The 10,403-nt window shown below is 55.9% G+C and overlaps 1 protein-coding gene and 2 pseudogenes across 1 annotated transcript in view; 2 read left to right on the plus strand and 1 right to left on the minus strand.

Annotated features, from left to right (window-relative positions):
* The window catches only part of LOC137856076 (ecto-ADP-ribosyltransferase 5-like), a 174,748-nt gene that overhangs the window by 130,203 nt on the left and 34,142 nt on the right, over nt 1-10,403 (plus strand). The window lies entirely within an intron of this gene.
* On the minus strand, nt 3,015-4,262 carry LOC137855533 (NAD(P)(+)--arginine ADP-ribosyltransferase 2-like; annotated as a pseudogene).
* Nucleotides 8,610-10,227, plus strand: LOC137850050 (erythroblast NAD(P)(+)--arginine ADP-ribosyltransferase pseudogene; annotated as a pseudogene).

Genomic DNA, 10,403 nt, shown 5'->3' on the forward strand with positions numbered 1-10,403 from the left:
ATGACAATGGGGTTCACGGGTGCCCCCCCCAGCACCTTCCCCTTCCTCACAGCTGGCCCAGGGGATGCACCTGATGTTTGGGGGACCCCATTTTTGGGGGGGCCATGCTGCCTGTGCAGACAGAGGGCACATGGGCATGTGGGGTGTGCTGGCAGAGGGGCCCCATCTCTTGGGGGTGTGGGGGGCTGAAGGGGGTCCGGGACCCAGCATGTGCATGGAAATGTAAATTCCAGGGGGGTTGGGGCAGCAACCCTTTGGGATGGGTCCATGGGGGCGTGCAGGGATCTGTGCCCCACTGGCTAGGGCTGGTTGGGGTGATTGGGGTCAGTGTGTGGAAGGATAAGTCCCAAAGCTGTTTTTTAGGGAGGGGGACCCCAGGCAGGTCCTGGCAGGGGCTGCAGCTGGGGCTGGGGGGGACCCCAGGGCATCCCTTGGGCACGAAGGTGACGCCAGCCCGGGGAGGTGTTTGGGGTCGGGACCTATTTCTGTAGGGGAAGTGCCTGGCTGGGTCTTGTCCCAGTGGGTTCCCCACTTGGACCAGCCAGCATCGCCCTCCAAAGTGTGCCATGGGATGCCAGGAGCTTGGCGATGTGGGCTCGTGGGTTTTCCTGGTGTTAAAAGTTGTCATTTTAGAACAGTGTCGGGCCACGCTTCGCTGGCGGGGAATTAAAGGAGATCCCAGTTCCTGAGGGCTTGCGTCTGCTTCTTCTCTGAGCGTGGTGCTCCTGGTGAGGGACAGCCTTCCCCTCAGTGGCTCTGCAGTGGCCAAAATTGCTTTGTGATGGGCTTTGGGGCTGATTTGGCACCGCAGCCCGATCTCACACCCAGGATGCTTTCTCCCCGGCCAGCCAGCACTGCTCCAACCTCGGGTACATGCTGCGAGCCCGGACGGAGGCACCTGGCTTCGCACCACTTACCCATGTGAGATATGTTCATCTAATTCGTGTCAGTATGGAACAATGCCAGGGCCGCACGGTATGATGCCCTGCCCTGGTCAGGCCTCACCTGGAGTGCTGGGTCCAGTTCTGGGCTCCCCGGTACAAGAAAGACAGGGATCTCCTGGAAAGAGTCCAGCGGAGGGCCACAAAGATGAGACGGGGCCTGGAGCATCTTCCCTATGAGGAGAGGCTGAGAGACCTGGGGCTGTGCAGCCTGGAGAAGAGAGGACTGAGAGGGGATCTCCTCAGTGTGTACAAATACCTGAGGGGTGGCAGACAGAGGGATTTGGCCAACCTCTTTCAGTGGTCCGTGGGGACAGGACAAGGGACAATGGCCACAAAATGGAGCCCAGGCAGTTCCGCACCAACACGCGAAAGAACTTCTTCCCAGTGAGGGTGACGGAGCTCTGGGACAGGCTGCCCAGGGAGGCTGTGGGGCCTCCTTCTCTGGGGATGTTCAAGGCCGGTCCCTGTCTGGACGCCTACCTGGGCAGCCTGCTCTAGGGAACTGCTTTGGCAGGGGGTTGGACACAATGATCTCCTGAGGTCACCTCCAACCCCTCCATTTCCGTGATTCTGGGATTCTGGATCACAGCAGGGTTGTGTCTGCTGCTGAGCAGTGCTGACACAGCACCAGGACTCTCTCTAACCCTCCTAGGGGGTGGGCAAAAAGTGAAAAATGAACATTACCACGCAGCTGACCTAAACCAACCAAAGGGACATTCCATACCATGTGGTGTCACACTCAGCAATAAAAGGTGGGAACAGGGAGAAGAGGGGAGGGGTGGGCTCTCGTTGGGAAAACATCGGTCCTCCTCCTCAACACCGTCTCCGTGCGTTGAGGCCCTGCTTCATGGACGTGGTCAAGCACCGCTCATTTGTGGGAAGTAGAGAGCAATTTCTGTCCTCTGTACTTCCACACAGCCTCTACTTGTTTTGCTTTGTTGAGTTGTTTTGTGTCTCCCCCCCCCCCCCCCCCCCCCCCCCCTTTTCCCCTCCCTTTTCCCCTTTCCTATTTTTCCCTTTAGTTAAAATGTTTTAGTAATAATAATAATCATTCCTTAATAATCATTTTTCCTTTTAATTAAATTATTTTTATCTCAACCTGCAAGTTGTTCTTTCCTTTACTTCTTTCCCTCCTCTTCTAACAAGGGGGAGTGAGAGAGTGGTTGTGGTGGAGTTCAGCTGCCCAGCACGGCAATACCAGCACACAGCCCCTGCTCGCTGCCATATCCCCAGCGCTGTGGAGGCCCCCCTGTGTGAGGGCTCACCCCCTGCATGGAGCTGGGCAGCCCTGCGGTGCAGAGCAGGGCACTGGCTCTGAGCTGCCCTGGCTTTGCACTTTTATCCGCTCTGTCCCTGCAGACAAGATGGCAGGGGATGTTCTCCGGGTGTCTTCTGGGCTCGGAGCTGCTCCTTCTGCTCCTCAGCAGCTTGGGAAGATGAGGACAGGGAGCTGCCAGGGACCAGGTCACCCCAGACACCACTGGGCCACTTCAACACAAAGCCAGGGCCACCTCTCCTCCCTCTGGGGCTGCCACTGCCCCCGGCCCCTCCGGGCACTGTCGCCACCAGTCCCGCAGCCGGCCCTAGGCCCGGCGCCGGCGGCAGCGCCGTGTTGTGGGCTGATCCCCGCAGGGCTGTTCTCTCGGGCACGCTGCGCTTGGCTCTGCCGTTCCCTCAAGCCTTCGGGCCTCGCACTGGGCACCAGAAGGCCTGCTGTGCTTGAAGCTACAGGCAGCTCAGCACCGCACAGCCGCTCGCTCCCCTCCTCCCCAGCAGGGCTGGGGAGAGAAGGGACACTTGGATCTGGCTGCAGGAGCTGGCACTGAGCTCACTCGCACACACAGAGGCCTCGCCAGGAGCTGGCACGTAGGCCTCTCAGCACGCGGACACATGGGAAAGGCTGCGAGTGTGCAAAGAGAAAAGCTTTAATGCGAGAAATGCGACGATAGGACACACAAACACTGACCGGCCCTTTTATACCCCAAACCTAACCCCTCAGCAGGCCCTCCTGCTCCTCCTTCTCTACACACCCCCATGCCTCCGCACAGCAGCTCCACGTTATTTCAAGCTCCCCGAGCTCCCCACACGGAGGTGTTGCCTTCACCACGAGGCTCCCCTTCCCCTCACAGAGCCGGTGGCACGGGGCCCCCGTTCCTCTGCAGCCATGGCTGGAGGAGCGCGGGGAGCACGGCGGCGCCTGCCCAGGGCTGTGCCCTGTCCCCAGACATCTCACGGTGGTACCCACCCTGCTGGCTGTCCGTACTATTCACCAGTGCACAGTTGTAGTTGCTGCGCGCACCAATGGAGCGGAGATGGATGTGGGTTTCGTTTGTGTAACGGGTGACGTTGATGACCTTGAAGATCTCATAGGGTGGGATGAGGACTTCGCGCTGATCAGCGTAAAAGGACAAGTTGCTGACAATGGCACCATAGCAGGTGTACACAAAGAAGAAGGTGTCCTGGCCAAAGAGCTAGGCAGCATTCCTCCTGAAGGAGGCAGAGGCGAACTGGCCAAAGCGGACAGCCTGGTTGATCTGGGCCGTAAAGCAGATGCCCCTGACACCACGGTAGACGTTGTAGCATCTGCGGACCTGGGCATCCCTCAGGGTGTGCAGGGCCTCGGTCAGGAGGAAATGCAGCGTCTTGAAGTGGAAAGATTGGAGGTAGTAATCGCGGGAGCGCCCACCCTCACGTATGGCTGCATTGAGCTGGCGGTACAGGCCTGTGCCAGCAGTGTACGCCAGCACGGCCACCGCGTACTCCCGCTGCAGCACCTGCGGTTGGATGGAGTTGTGCCATTGCATCCACCACCTCTCCTCTGCTCTTCTCCAGGAGTCTGCATAGACCGGGTTTTGGAATTCAGTGCGGTTCGCCATTCTAAGCGCCTCCTGCATCCTGTATCTGCAGCCCTGGTACTGGTCATCGAAGGAGTTCTGGGCCATGTCCATCGCCTCCTCCCTGATGGGGCCGAGGTCTTGCTCACGGGTGCTGCTGGCGGCCAAGGTGCCGGCCAAGGTGCCGGCCAGCAGCACCCAGCCCAGGCCGAGGTGCTCCATGTGCAGGAAGCTCCGGGGGTCCAGCCACGAGCGGGGATGCCCCAGGCAGCGCAGGACCCGGTCCTCTGCAACCGGCTGAGCTCAGCCGCTGAGTGCAGCAGTACAGGGCACGGGCGTCTGCTAGGGGGAGAGCGCAGGGTCGGAGAAGGCTGCAGGGAGAAGCGGAGCAGAGGCATCAGGGGCACCTCCAAAGCCGCCCATGCCCCCCCTGGCACCAGAGGGAAGCACCCGCAGTGTGTGTCCCCAGCCACGGCCACCTGGGTCTTCCCCACCCTGATACCAGCCCGGACTCTTTTTCCCATGCTCTAGTGCATGCGTGTGTGGGTCCCAGTCCCTTGGGTGCTGAGAGGTGAGGCACAGGCTCTGCAGCCCTCAGTGCAGAGGGGCTCCCGCAGGATCAGACACTGGCTTGTCCTGGTTTTGTCTGGGATAGAGTTGCTTTTCATCACCGTAGCTGGTGTGGGGCTTTGGTTTTAGGATGAGAATGGTGCTGATAACACACTGCTGGCTTAGATGCTGCAGAGCAGTGCTGACACAGCCAAGGACTTCTGTGCTTCTCACACTGCCCTGGCAGCGGGCAGGCTGGGGGTGCAGCAGGAGCTGGGAGGGGACAGGCCCAGGACAGCTGACCCCAACTGGCCAAAGGGTTATTCCACACCATATGGGGTCATGCAACAATATATAGGGGTAGCGCCCCCCCCATCCCTAATTCTCTCCCCCATCCCACTTGAGGAAAAAGCTGCTTGCCGGTTAAACCACAGCAGTCCTTCGATGTCCAGCATGGGGCCCAAAGGGTTGAGATAAGGACAGATCTGACCACAGCGTGTTAAAACAAAATTGTTGTTTAACAATTGTAATTTGTAAACCTTAGCTTCTCCCACGGCTTGCTTAGAATGCAGAGGAACTCCCACTCGGACTGGGGAGGAGGAAGAAGACGAGGCAGGCTGCTCCAAAGTGGCGGGGCCATCAGAGGAACAGGAAGATGAAGAGGAAGGTATCATGAGAGCATCAGGAACTACCCGATGCCTATTCCAGCATGAGCTATGAGATAGGCGAAAAGATTTGAGTCGTTGTCCAGGTGAGCACCTTGTCACCTGGCTGCTCTGGTGCTGGGACAGCGGAGCCATGGTCTGCAATTAGAGGGCAGGGAAGCCAGGCAGCTGGGATCCCTCGCCCGGGAAGGGGGCATTCTGGAGTTGTCTTGTGTCAGGTGTGAAGGGAAGGTGTGCCTTCAAGAAGATCCCAGAATCCCAGAATCACGGAAATGGAAGGGTTGGAGGTGACCTCAGGAGATCATCGGGTCCAACCCCCTGCCAAAGCAGTTTTCTAGAGCAGGCTGCCCAGGTAGGCGTCCAGACAGGGACAGGCCTTGAATATCCCCAGAGAAGGAGACCCCACAGCCTCCCTGGGCAGCCTGTCCCAGAGCTCCGTCACCCTCACCGTGAAGAATCACAGAATCACAGAATTTCTAGGTTGGAAGAGACCTCAAGATCATAGAGTCCAACCTCTCACCTAACACTAACAGTCCTCCACTAAACCATATCACTGAGCTCTACATCTAAACTTCTTTTAAAGACTTCCAGGGATGGTGACTCCACCACTTCCCTGGCAGCCAATCCCAATGCCTCACAACCCTTTTAGTAAAGAAGTTCTTCCTTAGATCCAACCTAAAACTCCCCTGGTGCAACTTTAGCCCATTCCCCCTCGTCCTGTCACCAGGCACGTGGGAGAACAGACTGTACTGGGTCTGGCTGGAATGTTAACTTTCCCGGCAGCAGCCCATACAGTGCCGTACTCTGTAGTTGTAGCTGGAACAGCAGTGTTATCACACCAGTGTTGTGTCTACTGCTGAGCAGCAGTGGCACAGTATTAGGCCTTTCTCTAACCCTCCTAGGGGGTGGGCAAAAGGTGAGGAGAGAAATATCACTAGGGCAGCTGACCTAAACCAACCAAAGGGATATTCCATACCATGTGGTGTCACACTCAGCAATAAAAGGTGGAAACAGGAAGAAGAGGGGAGGGGTGGGCTCTCGTTTGGAAGACGTCGGTCCTCCTCTTGAACACCGGCTGCATGCGTTGAGGCCTTGCTTCAAGGACGTGGTCAATCATCGCTCATTTGTGGGAAGTAGAGAGTAATTTCTTTCCTCTGCACTTCCATATAGCCTTCATTTATTTTGTTTGTTTGTTTTCCTCCCTTCCTTTTATTTTCCCTTTTCCCCTCCCTTTCCCCTTTCCCTTTTTATTTCCCCTTAGTTAAATTGTTTAGTTCATGGTAGTCTTTATTTAATTATTATAATTATCTCCCTTTAATTAAATTATCCTTATCTCAACCCATGAGTTGTTCTTTGCTTTACTTCTCCCCCTCCTCATCTAAAGGAGGGGGAGTGAGAGAGCAGTTGTGGGGTTTAGCTGCCCAGTACGGTAAAACCACCACAGTCCTTTTTGGCACCCAACGTGGGGCTCGAAGGGTTGAGATAACAATAGAATTGATTAAACGCATATAACTAACACACTTGCTTGCTAGTAACCATGTACATTGCCCTGTTAATAATAATAGCTTTGTTCCTATGTCATGCAATCTGTGTCATATTCTCCTTTCTCCTATATATCTGATCCGACAAAGTGCTACAATCTGTGTTCACTTTTTTTAATTAGCTGTGCTGCCAAGCACTGACCTTGGTTTTAATCTGGAATTCAGGCTCTGCACTGTTATCATTTGGGTCCCATGGAAACTATCTTTCAGAGAATATTCAGAACTACACTGCCTTCCTTTTCTCATCTGGACACCAGTTTATTAATAATATTAAGAATGGTACCTTTCCCTTCTTTCATAGTGGGATAATTACAACCGTTTGGGAGTATTTTGAAGATCCATCTGTAACCCATGTATTGCTATTTCTAATTCTGAAAAACCAGTTTCATTTTCTCTCTAAGATTAGTCGATTGTTTAGAAAACTTACTTGGGAATCTGTCCCGAAACAGTCTTGTGGTGAGTGGCTAGGTGTGTGGGATGATGTTAGCAGATACCTGTCACGAGTGTCTCCTCCAATAGTTTTGAACTTCACCCCTGAGCAAGTGCTAAATCCTAAAAACTTAGTAGAATGTTTGAGAGTTTTATGTCCTGACCCTGATAATGCCGGAGAACGACAGCTTGCAGCATTGTGCTGGGTCCTGGCTTATTCCTATCAAACACTGTTTAACATCATCCAGCAACTTGAAGAGAGGGAGGAAGTCTCTGAATCTGATGACCAAGTAACACACGATGTGGCTGACCCAGAGGACCAACCAACTATGGTATCAGTCACCCCCATAGTCAAGTCAAAACAATGGAAACGGAGGTCAGCTCGTTTAGTAAGGGAAGAAGATACCTTAAAGGAGGCTGTAGCGAGGTGGGGGTTGGCCTGTTCTCCCACATGCCTGGTGACAGGACGAGGGGGAATGGGCTAACGTTGTACCAGGTGAGGTTTGGGTTGGATTTAGGAAGAACTTCTTTACTAAAAGGGTTGTGAGGCATTGGGATTGGCTGCCCAGGGAGGTGGTGGAGTCACCATCCCTGGAAGTCTTTAAAAGAAGTTTAGATGTAGAGCTTAGTGATATGGTTTAGTGGAGGACTGGTTAGTGCTAGTTCAGAGGTTGGACTCGATGATCTTGAGGTCTCTTCCAACCTAGAAATCCTGTGATTCTGTGATTCTTCATGGTGAGGGTGACGGAGCTCTGGGACAGGCTGCCCAGGGAGGCTGTGGGGTCTCCTTCTCTGGGGATATTCAAGGCCTGTCCCTGTCTGGATGCCTACCTGGGCAGCGCGCTCTAGGGAACTGCTTTGGCAGGGGGTTGGACCCGATGATCTCCTGAGGTCACCTCCAACCCTTCCATTTCCGTGATTGTGGGATTCTGGGATCTTCTTTGGCACACCTTTCCTTCACACCTGACACAAGACAACTCCAGAATGCCCCCTTCTCTGGCGAGGGATCCCAGCTGCCTGGCTTCCCTGCCTTCTAATTGCAGACCATGGCTCCGCTGTCCCAGCACCAGAGCAGCCAGGTGACAAGGTGCTCACCTGGACAACGACTCAAATCTTTTCGCCTATCTCATAGCTCATGCTGGAATAGGCATCGGGTAGTTCCTGATGCTCTTATGATACCTTCCTCTTCATCTTCCTGTTCCTCTGATGGCCCCGCCACTTTGGAGCAGCCTGCCTCGTCTTCTTCCTCCTCCCCAGTCCGAGTGGGAGTTCCTCTGCATTCTAAGCAAGCCGTGTGAGAAGCTAAGGTTTACAAATTACAATTGTTAAACAACAATTTTGTTTTAACACGCTGTGGTCAGATCTGTCCTTATCTCAACCCTTTGGGCCCCATGCTGGACATCGAAGGACTGCTGTGGTTTAACCGGCCAGCAGCTCAGAACAACAGAGACATTCACTCTTCCTCCCCTACAAGTGGGATGGGGGAGAGAATTGGGTGGGAGGGGGAAGAAAAAGTATAAGCTTGTGAGTTGAGATGAAGACCACTGCAACAGCCCAGCAGCAACTGGGTGATCATGGAGGGCTGGTACACAAACTGTCTGGGGGTTGCTATAAAAAGGCAGAGCAGCCAGCTCCACACACCCTGCAGCAGCGCCGAGCCGTGGGTCCTGCATGCAACAGAGCAGAGGTAACATCTCACTGCAGCACCAGGGCTCCTCCTGGCACAAATGCTGCGGCCTCAGAGGATGTCGGGGCTGCACGGGGGAACCCAGGTGTCTGCGGTGTTTGATGCAAGTAGTTGGGCTGGAGTCCGGGCCGGTATCGGGGTGGGGAAGACCCAGGTGGCCCTGGCTGGGGACACACACTGCGGGTGCTTCCCTCTGGTGCCAGGGGGGCCATGGGCATCTTTGGAGGTGCCCCTGATGCATCTGCTCCGCTTCTCCCTGCAGCCTTCTCTGACCCTGCGCTCTCCCCCTAGCAGACGCCCGTGCCCTGTACTGCTGCACTCAGCGGCTGAGCTCAGCCGGTTGCAGAGGACCGGGTCCATCCCCGCTCGTGGCTGGACCCCCGGAGCTTCCTGCACATGGAGCACCTCGGCCTGGGCTGGGTGCTGCTGGCCGGCACCTTGGCCGGCACCTTGGCCGCCAGCAGCACCCGTGAGCAAGAACCCGGCCGCATCAGGGAGGAGGCGATGGACATGGCCCAGAACTCCTTCGATGACCGGTACCAGGACTGCAGATGCGAGATGGAAGAGGAGCTTAAAATGGTGAACCGCACTGAATTCAAAAACCCGCTCTATGCAAACACCTGGAGAAAAGCAAATGAGAAGTTGCGGAACTCCAACCACCCGCAGGTGCTGCGGTGGGAGTACGCGGTGGCCGTGATGGCGTACACTTATCCTACACGTCTGTACCGCAAGTTCAACGAGGCCGTGTGTGAGGGTGGGCGCTCCCGCGATTACTACCTCCAATCTTTCCACTTCAAGACGCTGCATTTCCTCCTGACCGAGGCCCTGCACACCCTGAGGGATGCCCAGGTCCGCAGATGCTACAACGTCTACCGTGGTGTCAGGGGCATCCACTTTACGGCCCAGATCAACCAGGCTGTCCGCTTCGGCCAGTTCGCCTCTGCCTCCTTCAAGAAGAGGTTTGCCCAGCTCTTTGGCCAGGACACCTTCTTCTTTGTGTACACCTGCCATGGTGCCATCATCGGCAACTTGTCTTTTTACGCTGATCAGCTCGAAGTCCTCATCCCACCCTATGAGATCTTCAAGGTCATCAACGTCACCCGTTACACAAACGAAACCCACATCCATCTCCGCTCCATTGGTGCGCGCAGCAAGTACAACTGTGCACTGGTGAATAGTACGGACAGCCAGCAGGGTGGGTGCCCCCGGGAGATGGCTGGGGACAGGGCACAGCCCTGGGCAGGCGCCGCCGTGCTCCCCGCGCTCCTCCAGCCATGGCTGCAGAGGAACGGGGGCCCCGTGCCACCGGCTCTGTGAGGGGAAGGGGAGCCTCGTGGTGAAGGCAACACCTCCGTGTGGGGAGCTCGGGGAGCCTGGGGAGCTTGGGGAACTTGAAGAGCTTGGGGAGCCTGGGGAGCTTGAAATAACGTGGAGCTGCTGTGCGGAGGCATGGGGGTGTGTAGAGAAGGAGGAGCAGGAGGGCCTGCTGAGGGGTTAGGTTTGGGGTATAAAAGGGCCGGTCAGTGTTTGTGTGTCCTATCGTCGCATTTCTCGCATTAAAGCTTTTCTCTTTGCACACTCGCAGCCTTTCCCATGTGTCCGCGTGCTGAGAGGCCTACGTGCCAGCTCCTGGCGAGGCCTCTGTGTGTGCGAGTGAGCTCAGTGCCAGCTCCTGCAGCCAGATCCAAGTGTCCCTTCTCTCCCCAGCCCTGCTGGGGAGGAGGGGAGCGAGCGGCTGTGCGGTGCTGAGCTGC

Source organism: Anas acuta, chromosome 1 (genome assembly GCF_963932015.1).
Source record: "Anas acuta chromosome 1, bAnaAcu1.1, whole genome shotgun sequence".
In the NCBI taxonomy this organism is placed as follows: domain Eukaryota; kingdom Metazoa; phylum Chordata; class Aves; order Anseriformes; family Anatidae; genus Anas; species Anas acuta.